At 37.6% G+C, this 22698-nt stretch overlaps 1 protein-coding gene across 1 annotated transcript in view; it reads right to left on the bottom strand.

Annotated features, from left to right (window-relative positions):
• brinp2 (bone morphogenetic protein/retinoic acid inducible neural-specific 2) overlaps nucleotides 1–22698 on the bottom strand; it is a 328788-nt gene that overhangs the window by 302451 nt on the left and 3639 nt on the right. The window lies entirely within an intron of this gene.

Consider the following 22698-nt stretch of genomic DNA (forward strand, 5'->3'; position numbering starts at 1 on the left):
ATAAACAGGCATATCTAATAAACCCGCAAGTGTATGTTATGAATGCTGCTTTTAATATAAAAGATAAAACATGTATATTACAATTATGGGTCATCACATAGGTTCAATAGGCAACACTGTCATCTCCACTTGAATGTTGCTATTTCATTTTTGAATATTTCCTCATACATTCTAAATATATGATAGTTAGGTTGACAGGTAACTTTTAATTACCCTGCAGCACTCTCAGCATCTCAGCTAGAGTTTTCCAGAAGGCACATGGGAGTCAGCAGGAAGATGGTTCTATGGTCTGATGAGACTGAAATTGAACTTTATGGCCATCAGAATAAATACCATGTTTGGTAAAACCAAACAATATACATTTTCAAAAACAGACATTCCCCAGAAGTGAGGCATGACAGTGGCAGCATCATACTGTGGGGTTGTTTCTTCTTATCAAAATACAGGAAAATCCTGGAGGAAAACCTGATTAACTCTGTAAAAGTCTGTTAAAACCTGTATCTTTCAAGAAGATTTGTTCTCCAACAAGACAGTGATATAAACCTAAAGCCAAAACTAGACGGAAATGGCGTAATGTTCTAAAGTGGGCAGATCTCAGTTCAACTGTGGGTTGACAGCTGTTCACTCATGATCTACACACAGCCAGACAGAGCTTGAGTTTAAGCAAGAGTGCAAAGAAGAATGGGGAAATACTGAAAAGTCTAAACTCAAGGATCATGGATGTTAAAAGCACATCAACTCAATACTGACTTAAAGGAGGTGAATACTTATGTAGTCAGTTTTTTTGTCTTTTATGTTTGTAATTATTTTTATATCAATTTACAGAGATCAGTTTTCACTTTGACATTAAAGAGTTCTGTTGATTAGTGATAAAAAAAATTAATTCCACTGTGATTTAGTGTATATATTAACAGAAGGCAGGGATGGGCTGATTTCCTGAATGGGATGAATGGACTCTTGCTTGCCTGGAAAGTTCATATAAAGAATGGACTGTAATTGGATGGAAGAGGAAGGATGTGGGGGCCTGCCAATCAGGATTATAAACACCTTCAATGTACTAGGTGGCACCATCCCTTTACTGGTCCATCCATGTATATACCTGCGAGAAAATCTGGGAATTATAGCCCCATTGGGCAGTCTTGCTGTGTGCCACCCATGGTAGATGCCGAGTGTAAATGTTCCTATTTTGAGGGTCTTTTACCTGACCTGGATATGCGGTAGTTGAAGTTGGGAGAGATGGAGGACAGTACTCATATGGGGGAAGTGGAGGACCAGAAAAAAAGAAAAGAATGGAGAAGGGATTGTAATGTTTATTGTTGGCGGAAGAAACCTGTGTAAGGGATTTTCTTGTAAAATATATATTGATTTGAATGTGAGACTGTCGCAGTGTGGCTATGTCTGGAATTTGGCATATATATATATATTTATATATATATATACAGTATATATATATATATATATATATATATATATATATATATATATATATATATATATATATATATATATATATATATATATATATATATATATATATATATGGAGGGTGGCCAGGTCCCATGCCCGGCTGGGACACCCCTTCAACACTGGATCCAGGGGAGAAGCCATGGGATGCATTCTATATCTCCCAGAACGCGTGGTGACAGCCCTCCTGGGTTACATCAGGGCCACAGGTGTGGGACTTCAGGAATCAGAGGAGCTGCATGGCTTAACGAGCCTCTGTGGGCTGGAATGCAGCCACACCCGGAAGTGCAGCCTAATTGGACCAATTACCACCTGGAGCACTTCGGGGAGGGCTACAAAAAGAGCCTGCAGCCACTACTCAAGGGCCAGAGTCGGATAGAGCAGGACAAGGTTGCTTGGGAGGAGGAGGAGGAGGAGGAGGAGGAGAAAGAGGAGGAGGAGGAGAAAGAGGAGGAGGAGGAGGAGAAGGAGGAGGAGAAAGAGGAGGAGGAGGAGGAGTGGGAGTGGTGGTGGTGCCAAGGAGAGAAAAGTGCTTGTTGTACTGGTGTGATTAGTGTTAGGACTGTGTATTACCCGTGGGTCACGGGGAAGACATGTGCCTACAGGGGAAGAAAATAAATAGTTTATTTTATTGTATACGTGCCTCCATGTCAATCTGTGTCGGGTCAGGCGCTATATAGCATGAAGCTTACAATATATGTGTGTGTGTGTGTTTGTCTGTCTGACCAGCCTGGAAGTGAGAGATGGAGTCGGGGTAAGGGCTCCACCTCCAAAGAAACAGAAACTCGCTTAGCCGCTAATACACAAGCGAGGCCAGCATGTCGGCAAAACAAAACCTCCAAAGAAAGAGTCATTCGCTTAGCCACTAATACAGATGTGAGGCGAGCATGTCGGCAAAATGGTATCCCTTTTTGTTTTTCTCCCGCTGCTGATGCACAAGTGAGGAGAGCACGTCGGCAAAACAAAACCTGAGAAGAAAGACAAAGTCTCTTAGCCACTAATATACAAGTGATGTGAGCACGTTGGCAAAATGAATCCTCCTAGGAGAGAGATGCCCAGAGTAGTTCCTTTCAATTACCTCACATCTCTACATTTCAATTTTTTTTCTGATGATTCACAGGATTACACGGTTAGTATATATATATATATATATATATATAAGGACAGGACATTTAATGTGGGGGAACAATGAATATTAGTTGGCCTGTGATGACCTTACTTCTTGCCAGCTGTGCTTTGCAAAGTTTCTCAGCCAAAGCTCTGTACTCTATTTCAGTCAGTTGGACATCACCTGTCAGAAGCTTTGGCAGCAGTGCAACGTACAAATTCTCTATGCACAAAATTCACCCTTATTTAAGTTTTCTTTTCAAAGTCAAAAGATATCATAGAAATGTTTGTGGCTCTTGCACTATGTAGATACACAAAAATATCTAAATCTTAAGAAAATAGCATCTGCTGTATCTACTTTCTAGACACTACCAGTACTAAATAGATTTATCTTCACAGTCCATGCACAAAGTTCCACATTAAAAGGGTTCAGTTCAGGCAGAGAAAGAAAGGGAATTAAATTTAAACTTAAGAACGACCTGCATTTGCATGTTATCCCATGCCCTAGAAAAGCCATTCAAATTAAAAGGAGGTTCTAGTGCTTTCCTGCCAGCTGGAGGGGGATATTCACATTAAATAAAGCCTGACTTATCAAAAGAAATTGTTTTGTTCAAATGCACATTAATACAGTAAAAACATTTCAGAGGAAAGTTGGACGTGTATTCTTACAGACATGCTCTGATGTGAACTTCAACAAGAATTGAGGATAATTAAAATCAAGCTGTTCTTGTTTTTTACAGGCCTCTGTTTCATTCCATCTGAAAAATCAGTTTCAATATATCTCTTTACCATTTTATCTTCTGTTCTCAGAAGTTTATAAAAATGTTAATCTATTCTCTGCTGTACACACTTTATTAATATAAGGATAATGCTCATTAGACAAAAGAATTAGAATGGCAATTGCAAAATAAAGAATTGTTGTTATTATTAAAGGTGAGTGAACAGAGGACGCCATAAAGTGGACCCAGTCTCTGTAACTGAACTTTCAGCTTAAATAAATTTGTATACTGGTATACTGTATATCCTTATTTCTCTACTTAATATGGTGTAATAGTCATCTCTAGTGACTCATAGCTCCAAAACACTGATTAAAATCCAAGACTTTTGAATGTATTAATTCTTTGCAGAGTACGCATGTTCTCTCTTTGTCTGTGTGGATTACCTCCAGGTACTTATCCTTCCATTTCTCACAGTATAGTTATCCATCAACAGTTGTTGTATACTAAGTGGCTGACATGAGGAACTCATCCAGAGATGGCTCCCACCTGGAAATGTCCACCGTTTCTCTGCAATCTTGAACAAAGCAGGTATCAAAAATGGAGGGGTGCATTTATTCCTCCAATGAAGAAATATTTACTCATACTTCAATGAACTGCTATTTTACTGCTATTAAAGCATCTGCCCAAAGAGGACAGCATAGGCATTGAAAACAAAAGAGAATTAGTCATTTTTGTTTAAAATACATTGTTACTTGCACTGGTGTCTAACAATTTTAACTAAAACCAGTTTAGGGATTACCTTTTAAAAAGAAAGGTGTTTTTAAAATGAAAAGAAAATTAACAGAGAGCATAAATGATACCAGCATAGTAAAATCTGAACTATGTTGTCTCCTCAATTTTCTATATGTCTTTATCCCAGCAAGGATGGTAAAAGGACATTAATACCCATTGTTCTAAATTTCAAGGCTTATTTCTAAGTATAAATAATGAAAGCAGAAACCAAGCAACATAATATACAAATATGTGAAGACATTTTAGCAAAGACAAGTGTTTTGAAAATGGAAATAAAATAAAAAGAGAGCATAAATGACACCAGTATAGTAAAATCTGTTGTCTCCTCATCTTTCCATATGTCTTTATCCCGGCAAGGATGGTAAAAGGACATTAAATGATGAAAGCAGAAAGCAAGCAACAAAATATACAAATATGTGAAGACATTTTAGCCATTTTTAGAATGAAAATAGCTGGGAGGTAGCTAGAACTTGTAACCCCCTGCCATAAAGTGAAATATTTTCCATTCATATCTAAAATAATTTTCATGTTTTTTTCCAACCACATCCTAAAGATGTGCACATTAGATTAATTGGAGCTGCTCAGTTGTCTCCATGTAAGTATGAGTATGCGTGAGGTGGTTGCCCTTGTTGATGGACTGATGACCTGTCCGTGGCTATATCTGGTCTTCAACCCAGCCCTACCAGAGTTGTTCAAGTTGACAGAAAGGATATGGTAACTCAGAGAATCACTCTGTACAACTGTGCTGAGAGACTAGCATCTCAGAATGTACATGTTAAGCCTTGAGGCAGATGGGCTACAACAGCAGAACAATGTCAGGTTGCACTTCTGTCAGCCAAGAACAGAAAGCTGCGGCTGCAGTGGGCACAGGGTCACCAAACCTGGACAGCTGAAAACTGGAAAAACAAAGTCTGGTCTGATGAATCTAGATTTCTACTGAGTCACACAGAGAGTAGGGTCAGTATTTGGCACCAACAGCATGAACACATACACCCCAATAAATCCTGTATCCAATCAATAAAGTTCTATCTATCTATCTATCTATCTATCTATCTATCTATCTATCTATCTATCTATCTATCCTCAATAGCTGCCCTGACTGACTGACTGATAATAAATGGCTTTAGTAAAAAAGCAATTATCCATCTATGCATCCATGATTGTTTAAAAGCATAGTTCAGTATGAACATAATACATAATGAATAATGTAAATAAATGTGGATATCTTTATGTAAAAAGCAATTTTTCCTTTACATAACACATGTCATGACTGACACCCCCCACTGCTTAAAAATACATATACAGTAGATCCCAATACCTTCTTATATTTTAAGCCCTCCATCTTTTTAAACTGAGCAAAGTTTTCAAAGAATTGCAGGATAACACACTGCATAAGAAAGACAAGTGGACAATATGGATAACATTCTGTATAAAATGAACAATTCTTGAACATTGAAATATATCAGCAATACTTTTACGTTCATTTTTAACATTATACAGTTTTTTACTATCTATATATCTATCTAACTCAACAGGACTATCTCAACACTATCCAGTGCAACTCAACAACCATCATTACATGGAGCAATAGTCCACTGTAAGACATACTCAAGTACACATCCACACCAAGCCACTTTAGAGGTATAACTAATGTTACATGCAATAATACATAACATGTATTATTATTATTATGTGCAAATGGAAATATGTATATGATTAAAATCAGTTAGCAGAAAATTCAAACAGACAGGTTAAAAGCCTAGGAGTTGACCTTAGGTCCCAGAAGCTGACACAGTCCAAATACACACGGAACTGCATAAGCAACAATAATCAAGTGAAACAGTCTATTTGAATACTTTAGAGTAACAACACAAAAAGCTGTATCCAGTCAAATGACTGTCTAAAATTGTGTAATTAGTCAGTTAGAGTTCAATGAATGAACTGGAAATGTCACTGATACCTGTGCAGATGTTTGTGATGTACGACTTGCTTTCAGAGCAGCTGCAGGTCATTACACTATTGGGTGATAGATCACTCATTGCAGCTGAATTCCAAAAGGTCAGCAAGGTACTCATCACAACACAAATTGCAAAAGCCACGTTTTCATGCACTATGCTTACAAGGTAGCAGTAGGATAACTGCTTTGCCTGCAAAAGGGATGCTGCACTCTTGGAAGACATTACCAAACTTTAATATAATCAGTGCTTGTAATGGGTTCAGTTCCCACACATTCTATAACATAAAGAATAAGTCCAAAATCCAGGGCCCTGAAAGGTAAATTGATACAAGTCATTTCAAAGAATATGATGTGGTCTGTAAGTACAGTACGGTGGATTAATTGTAGAGCAGGGGTGTCTAACTCTGGTTCTGGTGAGCCACAGTGACTGCAGGTTTTCATTTTCCTAACCCTTTTCCTAATCAGCAAGCAGTTTTCACTGCTAAATAACTCCTTTTCCCTTCATTTTAATAGCTCTGTTTTTAAGGATTCAATCCTCTGAATTGATTCGTTTCTTCATTAAATGTCAGCCAAACAGAAGTGAGATGTGAAACGAGCCAACAGGTGAACATCAAACTCCAGACAAGTTCATTCCAACTAGTTTCTTAATGAGAAGCCAATTCTTGCTGTTAATTAAAGCCGTTATTGGATATCGTGACTTGTTGCTACACTCATTCTGCGACAGCAGACTGTTAATTTTCTGTTTTTTCTAAGAGCAGACCAACATAACCGAGACCTTCACCTTTCGTTATTTTCAGGTTAGCTGGTCTAGTGATGGCTTGTTTTGTGTTTCATTATTGTTTGGCTGCTCATCAAAGAAAAAGAAACAACTAAGGGGTCTGAGTCACGTCAATTAAAACTAAGGCAAAACCAGTTAGTCAACAGCAAAAATGGCTCACTAATTAAGAAGATGGTTAGAATAAAAACCTGCAGCCAGTGCGGCCCATGAGGACAGGAATCAGACACCCCTGTTGTAGAGTGTCATTTTAGTTAGCGGTTGGGACAAGGTAGTGTTAAAAAACAGTTTTGCCAGATCTTATTTATTTTTTACAGCATCATTTACTCAATCAGTAAGAGCAGCACTTCCGCCACACTGGGGAGTGCTGCTGGAAGTTCATCATCAGGCACCTGGAGCACATCCGGGGCATTATAAAAGGGGCCGCCTCACTCCATTTGGTGAGCTGGAGTGGAGTGGAGTGGAGTGGAGTGGAGTGGAGTGGAGTGGAGTGGAGTGGAGTGGAGTGGAGTGGAGTGGAGTGGAGTGGTGGAGTGGAGTGGAGTAAACAGTTCTGTAGTAAACAGTTGTGTAAATAGTGTAATAAATGTGTGTGTGTGTTTGGACAATGCGGTGTCGGGTCTGACTGTGGCCGGGCTAGCTCTTACACCAGATTATCCTGTAATGCAAGGTATGCTGTAATAAATCTTAGCCTCACCAATTTACTCTCAGGGCAGTCTGAACAAACCCAATTTCAAATCATAAATATTAAACATGTTCAATATTTATGACTCCAAATCCTGTAGTATGGGGGAAAAAGATCAAGTTTTCATTTGCAATGCATCTTGATGCCATGTGTGAAAGATCAAATAGTCAAAGACAAATGAGTGGAAGGACTTAAATAAACATGATGGAGAAGAAGGGAGTTGGATTTTTGTGTTTTCATTGAACTTGACTGACATTTCCCATGTTTGGAGTCAAGTTTTTCTGTGATCCCATGTTCATGCTCTAATGTGTAATTTTTTTGTGGACATAATCTTCTAGGGTGTGTACCATTCAATAACTGAAGACCTATAAGATGACAAAAAAACTTAAAATCTAGTATAATGTGTATGGGGGTCACTCATATTTTCAAAATTGATAAAATGTAAAAAAAATCTTCTAGCCTGCTTTAGGCATAAGAAGTGCAATCAGTGTTCTCATTTATTAGACAGCCAAGTTGTTAAATACTAAATAACTATAGGCCTATTTCAAATTTACCATTTCTCTCTAAAATACTAGAAAAAGTAGTCGCCAGTCAGCTTCAGTCACACCTTACGCATTACAATTTATTTGAGAAATTCCAGTCTGGCTTTCGCACTGGTCATAGTACAGAAACGGCACTAACACGGGTTGTAAATGACATTCTGATATCCTCTGATGAAGAAAATTCCACTGTAATTATGTTGTCGTCATTTAACTCAGTTGGAATCCCAATTAATTTTACTGAATCAGCCCGTAATCTAGGAGTTATCTTTGACTCTAGCATGTCATTTAAAGCACATATTACAAAGTCGTCCAAAACATGCTTTTTCCATCTTAAAAATGTTAGGAAATTAAGGCGCTTTCTAAATAAACAGGATTGTGAGAAATTAATTCATGCATTTATCTCTAGTAGGATTGACTACTGCAATGCGGTGTTCACTGACTGTTCAAACTGTTTTTTATACAGCCTCCAGTTAATCCAAAATGCGGCTGCAAGAATTATTACAAGAACAAGAAAATATGAACACATAACTCCAGTTCTTAAATCTTTACACTGGCTCCCAGTTAAGTTCAGGGCAGATTTCAAAATCCTCCTTTTAACATATAAAGCATTAAATGGCCAAGGTCCGGCTTACTTGTCTGAACTTATCATGACTTATAAACCTGAGCGCACATTAAGATCTCAAGATGCCGGTCTGCTTAGGATTCCAAGGATTAATAAAATAACAGTGGGAGGTCGAGCTTTTAGTTACAGGGCCCCTAAACTGTGGAATAATCTTCCTGCTTCCATAAGAGATGCCCCTTCAGTCTCAGCCTTTAAATCCCGACTGAAGACTCACTACTTCAGTTTAGCATATTCTGACTAGAGCTGCTGATGAACTGTACATACTGCATCTCTGTTGTTAGTTATTAGCACTAAAACATAAGTAACATGATAATTATATTTGAATACTAACCCTCACCTATTCTGTTTCTGTTCTCGGTACCAAAATGTGGCAATTGGTGCCACGGCCCACCTGCCAAGTTGTTTGCCTGCCTATGGTAAAGTCATCCCTGATGGAGGATCATAGGAATCATGGGAAAGAGGGGTCCTTTCATCGGAGCAACGTTTCAGCCGTGGCATGGCCAAATGGGGAGGCAGCTAGATGGATGAGGTCTCCAGAACTCTTAAAATATCCAAACCTAATTATGTCATATCATCTACTGTTAAACCGTACTTCTAAAATTTTTATTATTATGCTGTCTTAAGGAATTGTTCTGTTCTGTATATTGTATTGTATTGACCCCCTACTTTTGACACCCACTGCACGCCCAACCTACCTGGAAAGGGGTCTCTCTTTGAACTGCCTTTCCCGAGGTTTCTTCCATTTTTCCCTACAAGGTTTTTATCGGGAGTTTTTCCTTGTCTTCTCAGAGAGTCAAGGCTGGGGGGCTGTCAAAAGGCAGGGCCTGTTAAAGCCCATTGCGGCACTTCCTGTGTGATATTGGGCTATACAAAAATAAACTATTGTTTGCTCCAAGACAAACATATTGATGATTTACCCATCCATCCATCCATTTTCTGTTCCTGTTTATGCATTCATGGGCTGATAATTTAATGAAAATTTAAATGCCTGAAATTATAGCAATGATTAGATGGAGGTTTGAATATCGCAACGAACAAATACAAGTGCCTGCAGGTTTGAAAACTCCAGGCTACAATAGTTTGCCTAGAGTTCTAACTGTATAACCAAAATGTCTAATTAATATTTATCAAGTTACAGTATTTAGTAATGTTTTGAAACATCTGATCTGGCTTTTAAGATCTACTCTGTTATCTACATCCAAGTTTTCATCCAGTACACAGTCTACACCATTTCCTGCCATTTAATGATGCTCTACCTTTACTGTAGTTGTTATTCAGATTCAAGTTTGTAGTCATGTGATCAAAGAACAACAAAATTATCATTTACATGTCAGCCATAGATGAATTACAGTAGTTTAGATACACAATATGTCAGGTATTATATTGTTATCAGCTGCTGAGTGGTAACAGAGGAACAAAAATTCAGAGAGGCATAATGACTCATGATTCATATTGTTTTTGGACAATTATGAAGTTAAATAAATTGGCATCAGGTCTGATGTCAAGGTTATTTCCAATATGCTAGGCCAACATGAAGACACATTAAGTATATGCAACAAAAGCAAGACTGCTCACTGAACAGCAGACGGTTTACAGAGCAAAATGTCATTGTGTGGCCATTTTTCACCATGAATGCAAGGAACAACAAAACAGAAGTATGCAAAACTTGTTCTGTTTGGCTGCAGTAAGGTAAAACATCGAACACAAGATTAATTATAGCGTGAAACCACTTACATGAGTATGCTGCCTATCTGAAAGCTAAAAATAAATGGATCTACATATGCTTGTGCTGCAGCTTATGCTACATTGTGAGCTGAACTGCAATACAATACATTCAGCCAAAAATACGATCAAATAAATCCTCTTATAGGTGGAGCTACAATACACCATTTGTCTAAGACAACTAGAATAATACATTGAAATAATTATAGTGTATCTATTATTTGATTTGTTTCTGAAATAAAGCTACTTATAAAAGGTCAAAAATGTTTAAGAAAAAATGTTTACCTCATGTAATTACTTTGCACTCATTGAAGTCATAGATTAATACAATAACTTGTTTGTAATTTGCATATAAATACAGTACACAAAAATGATAGGAAAAAAATGCTTTTAATATCAGAATCAGAAGATATGACATGTGAAAGATCTACTTCCAGTATCGGTACAGAATTTCTGCATCTATACATATTTAGACAGGAGAATGACACATCAAACAAATAAAAATCTAATACTAGACAATGAGTACAACTCCAAACAGTATATTCAACAACTGATAAAACACTTAATAAGTAGCACTAACTATAAGCATGTTATTATAAAGGACTCTTTTCTAGAATCAGGAGTTAAACTACACTATAAGCCATTCTGCACTATGTCTGCCAAGAAAGTTGTCAAACAAATCTTTCCTACTCAACCAGCTTTTATATGTGTTAATATACCACGATGCAGTGGGCAGCCCTGATAAGTCATTTTACTTTTGTGTCACCTTCAAGAAAATTCACCTTTGTCAGCCATGTGGCAAACATAATGCCTTCTGTAATGGAACTTGCAATTACTGTGTATAAGGTGAACTAGTGTGTGTAACAGCATCAGACTACCTTTCCAAGAGGTGAAAGCATTCCCAAGGAAACCTGCAATATAACTGTGGGGAAAAGGCCCAGCCATGAAACTGATTATGCAAATTTAGAAAATAAATCACTGGCCAATGTCTAGCCTGGCTTCTGAAACAACTCTTGTGAGGGAAGTTAAGTGTTTACTTTTTGAACCTGAGAAAGCTATGGATGATAGCATTAGCCATGCTGGATTATTCACAACAGGACAAGACACATTGTGTTTACTGTATGGAAAAGTTCAGGTTTCTAAACCGAGGACCGCAAACAAATGTTAGCAATAGGTGACTATACATCTTCTTCAGGATAGAAAGTCACAATAAGTTATAGAAATAAAAGGAAAGATTTCATGCTAATCTGAGCAATCAGCAAGTGTTCTTAGAAAAGACTGGGACAGTCCACTATTGTTAAGGAAGACATAAATGGAACCTTCTTGATTTGACCTGCAACAACTGTCCACTTCCAAAAACCGACCCTCTTATCAGTCTAGTTCTACCTGGGATGTGAACAGTTGAGGCCAACAACTACCATATTTGTACAGTAAAAAATCAAATTTTTAGGCAGATTGATAGAAAGACAAAAGTCAGTAGGAGGAAATGTTTTTAGGCTAAACAATACTGTTTGACATTTATAAGCCAGTAAGAAAAATCATCAATGAGTCAATTTTTAGACCAAGTGAACCAATCCAATTATGTTAAATATTTGTAAATAATTGTAACATAGTTTTGAAAAATAACCTCAATGTTTTCTATAATTTTTTTCCGAAAATTGACAGTGCAGAATTTTTTCTTTAGCATTTTACTGCTAATCTCACTCCATCCTATATTTCATAATGCCTGTCACCTTACACTCCAAATCGTAATCTTAGATCTTCAAATGAGTGTCTGCTTATAATTCCAAGAGCTAAACTTAAAAGAAGTGATAAGGCAGCCTTCTGCTGTTATGCACCTAAAATCTGGAATAGCTTACTGATAGAAATTCACCAGGCTAATATAGTGGAGCACTTTAAAAAAATGCTAAAAACCCATTACTTTAACATGGCTTTCTCATAGCTTCCTTAAACTACAGTATATGTGCATTGAATTATCATTTTTCTTCATGGCTCTCCAATCTCTACTAATCCCTACTATTCTATGCTGTTCTTTTTCCAGTTTTCTGTGGTGGCGATCTGCGCCACCACCACCTGATCAAGGTGCCAGTTTGTCCTTATACTGATGGATTGAAGGCCAGATGTCCACATGACCATCACCATCAAATTCTTTCAAGTGATGCCTGAAAACCATGAGGACTGATTTAGATCATTGATGTTTGGTAGAATGCTAAGATTTGCATTGGGTGTGTAGGATTAGAAATGAGGACATTAGAGGGTCAGCTCAGGTTGGCCAGTTGGGAGACAAAGTCAGAGAGACGACATTGCATTGGTTTGGACATGTGCAGAGGAGAAACGCTGAGTATATTGGGAAAAGGATGCTAAGAACAGAACTGCCAGGGAAGATGAAAAGAGTAAGGCCTAAGAGAAGGTTGATGGATTTGGTGAGAGATGGCATGCAGGTGATGGGTGTAACAGAACAAGATCCAGAGGACAGAAAGATATGGAAGAAGATGATCCACTGTGGCAACCCCTAATGGAAGCAGCCAAAAGAAGAAGAAGAAGTATGTTAGGTAGAATGCCTAGTGGGGGCTAGGCGGTCTCTTGGCCTTGGAACCCTTGCGGGTTTTGTTTTTTCTCCAGCCCATCTGGAGTTTTTTTTTCTGTTCTCCTTGCCATCTTACCTTACTTCATTCTTTGTTACTTAGTATTGCCTAATCTTATTTTTGTTTCATATAAACTTTTCTTTCTTCATCTTTTGTATGAAAATGTGCTACATAAACAATTGTTGCTGTTGTTATTGTTTAGAGGGTCTCTTATCCAAACAGATCTAAAAGGAAAATGTTCTAAACTACTACTTAATATTCAGCTGAAAAAGGGCAAATGTTATTTTTATGAAATGTAGTGGGAATCTGGATGAAAAAGAAGTGGGTAGATTAAATGTGAGACGCTCATTTGAACAATTTTGTATTTTAATGTAAATCAGTAATTCTGCAGCACTTTAATTGCTGTTGTTTGGCGTAATGTTACAATGGTTATCACAGCTACCTCTCAGCTCCAGGAAACTTAGCTTTAATTCTGTCTGTGTGATATGTGTATGTTCTCCTTACGTCTGCTTCAGTTTCTCCCCAAGATTCTTAGCTTCCCTTCCACTTGCCAAAGCCAAGTATGTTTGCATGACTAGCAAATCAAATTCTCAGAGAAAAACTAACAGTGAAAAGGTAATTTGGACTAAGGGGTTCATAAAATGGGTGGATGGATGAAACTAATGAGTTTTTTTGTCAAATTTAAACAGAAGCTTTGAAAAAAATCAACTTACCAAATTATACAGAGTTGTCAGTATACTGGAAAAGTGACTTTCTGATAGAATAACTTAGCTTAGGAACCTCTATTAGTTTGGAGTACCACACTGATGAACTTTGTTGGTGTTTTAACATAAGTAAATGCTCATGGCTTCTTAGTAATTGATAATGTTGTGGTTCTCACTGATGTGGTTCTTGTCACACAAAGCATAACATTAACCAAACCCAGATACTGTAGGAGAAAATTAATACAATAAATGGAGGTTACCCTGATAATGTTCCAAAAAAATATGTAATCTCATTCAGTCATAGATTATTTTACCACATTAATACATTGATCAAACAGGGTATTATATAACTTGCACGTTTCAAAGAAAATAGAATATTCATCCACAAGTCAATAATTATAAGAGTGGCGAGCCCACAAAGACTACAATAAATTGATGTTACACTCACAATGTGAGAAAGAAATGATTTAATCACATTCAGTCATTTATTATTTACCACATAAATACATCCATCTAATGGTGTATTATAAACCCTGCATGTTTCACAGATAATTGAATAGTTATCCACATGTCTATCCTGTGAGCCAATAATTATAAGTGTGACCAGCCCACAAAGAACTTTATTCCTGACTTGCTGCCATCCAATTTAATGTTAAATAAAATCTATCTGGAATATCCCTGCATCTAACCACTTTAAATTAAAGGAATTTTCAAATGTTTTTAAAAGTTTCTCAGACATTGAAATACAAACTAAATATCTGCAACAATCTCAAAACATACCAAAAAAAAAACAAAGAATGAAATGCCCCAGGTGTCAATCTGGAGATCCAAGCTATATTATATAGTCAAAACTGGTTAAATTTACAAAGCACAGGAGCAAAGCATATGTTTTCAGAAATAAATGCATTCAGTCTGCAGGCTTCTTGATTTCATTTATATACAGCATTGTGATTCATCAAAAAATGTGTAACATGTACTACAGAGTTCTTTAAAAAATCACTTTTTAATTTAACAGATGTCAACAAACATCATTGAACAGGTCTTTCCTGAGACCGCAGGCTTTCTATGCTATTTATTTTTTATTTTTTGCTGTATAATACATGCTCTGTAGCACTTCACCCCTCAACTAGTAGCTAGCTGCCTTCTGTTTTCTTCCAGCTGAATTAGTAACTTATCTGTGCAGCATTTTCAAAGGGCAGGGTACAATGCCAAGGAAAAGTATTCATCTCCTTGAAAGTTTTCACATTTTATTGTTAGACACTGTGCATTTAATTAGTCTTTTTTGAAACTGTTCTGCAGAAAAAAGACTTTCAATGTCAAACTAATAATAGATTTCTGCAAAGAGGTCTAAATTAATTACAAATACAAAACACAAAATAATTGATCTCATAAGTGTTCGCCCCTTTAATATGACACACTTAAATCATCACTGGTGCAGCCAATTTTATTTTAGAAGTCACATAATTAGTTTAATGGAGATCAACTGTCTCTACTCTGGAAGGTCCAACGTATGGTGTGAGTCAGTATTGGTGTCTAATCTACACATTGAAGACAAAACAACATAACAGGCATCTCTGTAAAAAGGTGAGTGAAAAGCACACAAGGAAATATCCAAGTCACTGAATATCTCTGGGAGTCGAGTTACATCAGCCATGAAGAAATGGAATGAACATAGCGCAGCTGTAAATCTATCTTGAGTAGGCCATCCAGAAAAACCGAGTAATTGTGCACAAAGAAGACCACCAAGAGATTCTGAGGACTCTAAAGGCGTTACAAGCTGCAGAGACTGTCATTGGAAAGACTGCACCGTTTAAATATAATTTTTTTAAGAACCTTTTTAGACATATTGCTCTACGAATGGAAGCAGAAAGGAACTGGGATTACTGCTCTTCTGATTCATTTTATTGACCTTGTCTTTGCTCTTGTGTCGTCTGGACAGTGTTTAATATTTGATGACACAAAATTACTTCTTTCTTTTTTTTTTACTTGTACAAAAACACTGTTGTTTCATCATATTTACTTTGTGTCTCTATTCTCTCACTTGCTGGTTCACACAGTTATGACTCCAGATGCCCAGGGATTAGGTATGTGTCAAGGTTCAATGGCACGGGGCATCGTATAGGCTTTAACCTTTTGTTGAAAATGAAAAAGCAACTCCGAATTTTGTAACAGACACCACAAAAATGTGGACAAGACATATAAAACACAAATGAGAACTAAAGCCAAAGAAATCTGTGGAGTCATACCAGTGGGTGAACTAGATTATTCTATATTTTAGGTTAAGGAATAGTGGTTCCCATTATATTACTTGATTAGAATACTTGTATGAAAACTCATTGTGTCTCCAGAACAGCAAATGTGGGTGTACAGTGAGCTCTCACCATTTAACAAATTTAAAGCATGACCCCAGGGAATACCAGCAGGCAGTATTATGCGGTGGCCACAGGTGTTCTACAAAGATCAATTAGCTTAATCATTACTGCCTACATTTTGAAGAGGATATTTTCCACTATCCAACGGGAGTGGCCTGGTTTACCAATCTCTTGTCAATGTATGTACCAGCATACTACCTGGCATTTCTCATTTACTAAAGCATTATCCATCTGTCTGACAGATAACCTGTGCTTTTTCACAAAATGTACAAGTATTTGTTGAGAAGTTATTATCTGTATATTTAGCACATGCATGATTATTATGCATACATCAAAATGTACAATACAAGTATTTGTTTACAAGTTATTATCTATATATTTAGCACATACATAATTATTATGCAGAAATCTACTTCTGTGATGATTTCCACGCAGTGAGTGACTGTTGCCAAGTGCTGGATAATATATATATCTGCATCCCCCCTCATCAAATACTTCTTGCTCAAAGCTAAAAGTGAACACTTTTTAATGCCAGCTGGGCAATTTCCTCGATTCAAATAACCTGGCAAATTTTCATTTACATTAGTAAAATTCATAAGGACCATAATGTAGGTACTAATCAATGTTTCTGATGAGCCTTTCTTGTACACATATGAAAATGATTGCATGTAGATGTGCCCTTTACAAAACAATCATATTCTGTTGTAATACACCTTCCTCAGGCAAACTAATATTTGATGTCTGTAAAATACTGTGGCTCATAAAACATGTGCTTTGCAAAGAGTATCTGGATTTTCTTGTCACTCCTCATTCAATTAAAAATTTCAAAATACAAAAATACTTTTCTGACATAGGTAAAGCAATACCTCTTGATTTATTCAGTACTTTTCTCACCAGCTACTGTACTTTTCACTCTATGTATTATTTAATATGACCTCCGCTCATCTGCTGCCATCATAATCATAGAAAATAAAAGCAAATGGAAGCCATATGCTAGGATTGTGACCCACTGCTGAGCAAAACAATCCAGCTGGGAGACACATTTTACTGTAACTAGGATATGAATCACTTCTTTTGAGTTAGATATTATTTCTCAGTCTGCAAAAATTTAGTAAGTTGTTGTATTCTTCAGTTTCAGCATTTCTATAAAAAATATTAACTAGCCTACAACTATTACAAAAAGTACCTAAGAAAGCTCTAACTCTTGTTAAAGGCCATGAACCTATCATTTCTCAAATAGCATGACTACGCTGGCTTCCAGTTCATTTCACAAATATGGCTAGATGCAGATATTCACTAGGAACAGCTTTAAATGAAAAAGTGTATCATACAATGTCAGTTCCACCTTCTATCAGCTCTTTTATTTTATAAACCCAGAACTGTCCTTGATTGTTTGCTCATCTTTGTTTAAATGTGACCTTCAGACTGGTTAAATGACCAGGTTTTTCCTGAATTCACTGAATTTCCTGAATCAAGATTTAAAGATTAAATTTCACTTCAGGCTTCTAATATTACTGTATATATATATACAGTATTTTGTGACGTGTGAGTCTGTGTCTTGCACCAGCTTTATTCAACAGAAAACAGGAACAGCAAGGTTATTTATTGTAGTGTGATCTACCACTCTCCTATACACAGGCACAGCAAACAGGCAGGGTTGGAGCCAGTGGCCAAGTTATAATGTTCCCAGCATCACCCATCGGGCGACCGGAGCTTCGGAGCTTTGCATGTGGCAGCAGTCAGCTTGTAGTTGTTTCTGTGGAGCTGGTAATCTGCGGTTACCTCAGTGACAGAGAAACAACGCTCAACAGACGCGGCAGTAGCGCTTTTTCGTGTCGTCCCGCTGGGGAGGGTCTCAAAAGAGTTTGAAAGTCTTACTATATATATATATATACACACTATATATATATATATATATATATATATATATATATATATATATATATATACATTTTGGTGGTTACCTACCAGGTAATGCTTGTGGTTGATCGGTCAGTGGGCAGATATTTGCCACACCCTCTCAGTTGTGAGAAGCAGATCATAGACATGATATATAGTACCTGCCAAATAATACAAACAGTACACAACACGTTTCACCCTACTTGGGGCTCAACAGATGTAAGCACTTTTGCTTCCCCTTGCGGGGATCGAACCTCGGACATCAGCACCTGAGACAAAGCCTTAAATGTTGCATAACAGCGGCTGGTACGCTTAATTGACAGAGTGTGGATCGGTGTTTTACATGCATAGGTCTGATCACAATCTGATATTTGGGTGGTTACCTACCAGGCAACGCTTGCTATAGTCTTCAGAGACTTCTTCAGGGCTCTGGAAAGGTAAGCAATACCATCCCAATTTAATAGTGGGCACCAGCGTTAATGCATTCTTCCAGAAGCTTCGGGACTGGAACAGCAATTATCTCATTTCCACTTTCTCCACCAAATCTCTCCCTTTCCAGACTCACTATATGAAAGCACCATGACTACCAGAAATCAGCATTCATTCCAAACCTAGAGACTGACCTGACCTGTAAGTGCTCTCTACCCTTAACTTTGGCAGCTTTGGGTGTGACTAATTTTTTGCCTTAAACAGGGATGTCGGCTGAACCCCCAACACTTAAAGTTGAACCTGTTTCTCATTTAATAACACACACACAAACACACATATACACTACAGGCCAAAAGTTTGAGCACACCTCCTCAATCAATGTATTTTCTTTATTTTCATGACCATTTACATTGGTAGATTCTCACTGAAGGCATCAAAACTATGAATGAACACATGTGGAGTTATGTACTGTACTTAACAAAAAAAAGTGAAATAACTGAAAACATGTTTTATATTCTAGTTTCTTCAAAATAGCCACCCTTTGACCAAGAAGGAGAGTGATGGAGTGCTGTAAATGGTCATGAAAATAAAGAAAACACATTGAATGAGGAGGTGTGTCCAAACTTTTGGCCTGTACTATATATATATATTCTCTATATAAATATATATTGTGACGGGCAGCCTCGGCCATTAACTGACTGGGGATGCCAGCAGGATGGAAGGACAGGGTGCGAGAGCATTCCCTGGGACGCTAGAGGGCAGCCCTCCTGGGTGGGTCTGGCACCACGGAATACCCAGGGCATGCCAGGACTTGGAATTTGGTACAGCCCTGTTGGGTTCCATGGGGCACACCAGGGAAAGCTGTAGAGCCCTACAATGGACTTCCACGACATCTTGGAGCAGTTCCAGGTAATACTAATGAGCCACTCCCAGGAACAGAATAAAAGGAGCCACCTCACTCCAATCAAGGAGCCAGAGTCGGGAGGAAGAAGGAAGAAGCTTGGGAGGGAGGAGTGGAGGCGGAAGGACTGTGAATTGGAAAAGAAGGACTGTGAATTGTCTATGTACTGTGCTGTGCTCTGGGGAGCAAAGAAAAACGCTTTCCCAGTCTTGAAAAAAGTGTGTTATGTGCTGACACTCGTGTCTCTGCCTGTCTGTGTCATGTTAGGGCAGCTGTACGCACCCCGGTGATTCACAATATATAATACACATGTGATACACATATGCTACAGTTTCAACAATATATTTTGTTTGAGTTTTTTTACACTCTGCTTTTTCTGGCTATACCGTGTTTGTGATCTGCAGGCTTTTAATAAGTGATAAAAGAACAAATTGAATTCACCATTCAACTGTTTTATTAATCTGTTTGATTTGTCATTAAGGTATTATTTGTATTTGCTTACTTTTGTGCACTCCATGATATTAACTAATTCCCACTATATTCTATTACAAAAACAGCATTTAAAGCTGTTTGTGAACTAGGTACAAAACTAAAAGTTAATAATTGCTCTAAAAGAAAATATAAGGAAAAGTACATTGTGATAATGGATCTTAGAGATCCCAGGGTGTACAATCATCTCTATACTCTTTTTTCTTTCTACTGTATACAGTTCTTTTCATTTCAAACTCCATGCTGATTTAACACAATCCCTTTTACTTCATGCTTTGTGGGAGTATGCATTTATGAACAATGCTTTACAAAATAAATCGCTAATTGAAACAGAGTACATTCTTCAAGGTTTTAAATAAAGAAAGGGAGGTGAGAGCATTTTTCCCACACATAATATGATTATATATAATATTTGTGTGGAAACAGGGTTTATTACAAGCTCAATTCCCTACCTCTGTACTTTTTTGTGCATTCAAATATGACAGTTGCATTTAGGGTATGCTCAGCCGAGTATAAATCCTTGCTATATTTTCCATTTTCCTTCGGTTTTGATCTTGTCAACTGTGAAAATCTCATCCTGAACTCAAGATTTGCATTGACAGCAAAAGAAGACAAAATAAATAAAAATAAATTCTCGGAAGTGAAACAAATCAGATAAGATTGCCCATTTAAACAGTTCTTTACAAGTGTGTCCTGAAACAGGCAGAGGCACTAACATGTCCACCCTTTACATTCATACACAAAATGTATGAAAGATTTTGTATTTGTTGAACTGAATACACTCATAAGGGAACAATATACATACATTTTAGACTAAAATTCTACTGAATTGTCCAAAACGTGAAGGGAAGCCTTCAAAAACTCAACACTAAAAGTAAAAAGGAAAGACAAATCTAAAACCAATTCAAAAAAATTTTCAAAAATATCAAAAAGGAATACATTTGAATAACAACAAAGAAACAAAGTTCAAATTCCAAGATTTAAAAACAAAATTTGAATGTTTCAAAATGCAAATTAAAGTTGCAAAGAAACGTATATACTGAGATTAACAAGCCAATGATACCAAAAGGAACATTAAAAAAAACATGAACAAAACAGCAAGGCAAAACTCCTGTAAAAAACCTGTAGATCCAAAATTAATGGTCGCAAGACAGGCAAACAAAATCAAAGATAATAAAAGCAGAAAAATGCAAAACAAAGATTACTGCAACTTCTTCTAGGCAGTAGTAACAGGTGCTTAATATAATCCATGATATAAGAACTAAAATAACATAATTAACTAAGTCCAAAAGAAAATTAACTGAACTAATAAAAGAAACAGAAAGACAATTAAAAATGATAAAATAATTAACAAAAACAAAATTTGAATGAGAACAAAAATATGACAAAGGCAAACAAACAGAACTCCTTGATGGGGCCCACTGCGTACCATAACATACATATTCTCTTCCGTTAAGACCCTGCTCTTATCCTCTCACTAGTATGCCTTTGCCTCAACTTTCTACCTGACATTAGACACAAGGTGCTGTCTACCTTGATGTAGCTTTAACCCACACTACAGGACGTTCAGGCCTAACCCCCAGAATAACTTCCCAGATCTGGAGTTTTCCTATTGGAGCTACAGCAATACCAGTTTAGGATTGTCTCTTGTGACCTATTGGGTTCCTACATGTCTGAGAATTTCTAAGGCCAAAGGAGTCAGATGAGGTGGCTCGGGCATCTGATCAGGATGCCTCCTGGACGCCTCCCTGGTGAGGTGTTCCGGGCACGTCCAACCAGGAGGAGCCCCCGGGGAAGACCCAGGACATGCTGGAGGGACTATATCTCCTGGCTGGCCTGGGAACGCCTTGGGATTCTCCCGGAAGAGCTGGAAGAGTGGCCGGGGAGAGGGAGGTCTGGGCCTCTCTGCTTTAGCTGCTGCCCCTGCGACCCGACCCCGGATAAGCGGAAGAAGATGGATGGATGGATGGATGGAAGGAAGCTCCCTAATTACCTGCCTACAAGTACAAAATGGTTCCTCATTTCCTTATCTTCCTACAGGATGTCTTGTGTTAGCCAGTAAGCCTCCAGACAACATTCCATGAATTAATTCTCTCTCTCTGTAAAGAGCAGAGCACTCCTGGCATTAGGCCTATAGTGTCCTTGGTGAATGGTTCAAGCTTCCATCCATGCTGTTGTCCACTCTGTTCTGCAGTGCTACCCAACCTCTTTTCCTTTAGGAATACCATGTTTAATATTTAAACAAGACATTATTTTATTGATGGCAGCATGTAGCAACACTGGTAGATTTTACCGGGTCATGGTCCAGTTCCCTGGGTTTGAATCTCACACACCCCAACTTGCATTTTTCTCCCGATGTTTACATTGGTTTTCCTTCAACATCCCACAAGATGTTCATGGCCCTGTGTGGGTGTGTAGGTCCTGAAATGGACTGTTGGCTTGTCCAGGACTGTTTCCTGCATCGGACCAAGTGCTGCCAGGATAAACTCTCCGTTCCCATGACCATGAATTGGATCAAGCACTTAAAAATTCTATGTCATGTTATGTTATTTGTTCATTGAATGCCACCATGACAAACTTTTAAAAGAACTTTACTTACTGAACAATGGAACATAGTGAGAAGTCAAGCAAAATGACACCTTTTATTGGTTAACTAAAAAGATTACAGTATGCAAGCTTTCACGGCAACGCAGGCCCCTTCTTCAGGCAAGATGTAAGAAGGGGCCTGGGTTGCCCTGAAAGCTTGTATATTGTAATCTTTTTAGTTAGCCAATAAAAGGTAGTTATTTTGCTTGACTTCTCACTACATTCATAATGGCTAACACGGTACAACACCCTAGTACTATGAACAAAGGAACAAAACAGGTGCACTATGTACAAATAATCTGTTACGGAGTGACATAGTCTCCAGGGTTGGTTGTTCCTGAGTTGTGT

This window comes from Polypterus senegalus, chromosome 14, assembly GCF_016835505.1.
Source record: "Polypterus senegalus isolate Bchr_013 chromosome 14, ASM1683550v1, whole genome shotgun sequence".
In the NCBI taxonomy this organism is placed as follows: Eukaryota; Metazoa; Chordata; class Cladistia; order Polypteriformes; family Polypteridae; genus Polypterus; species Polypterus senegalus.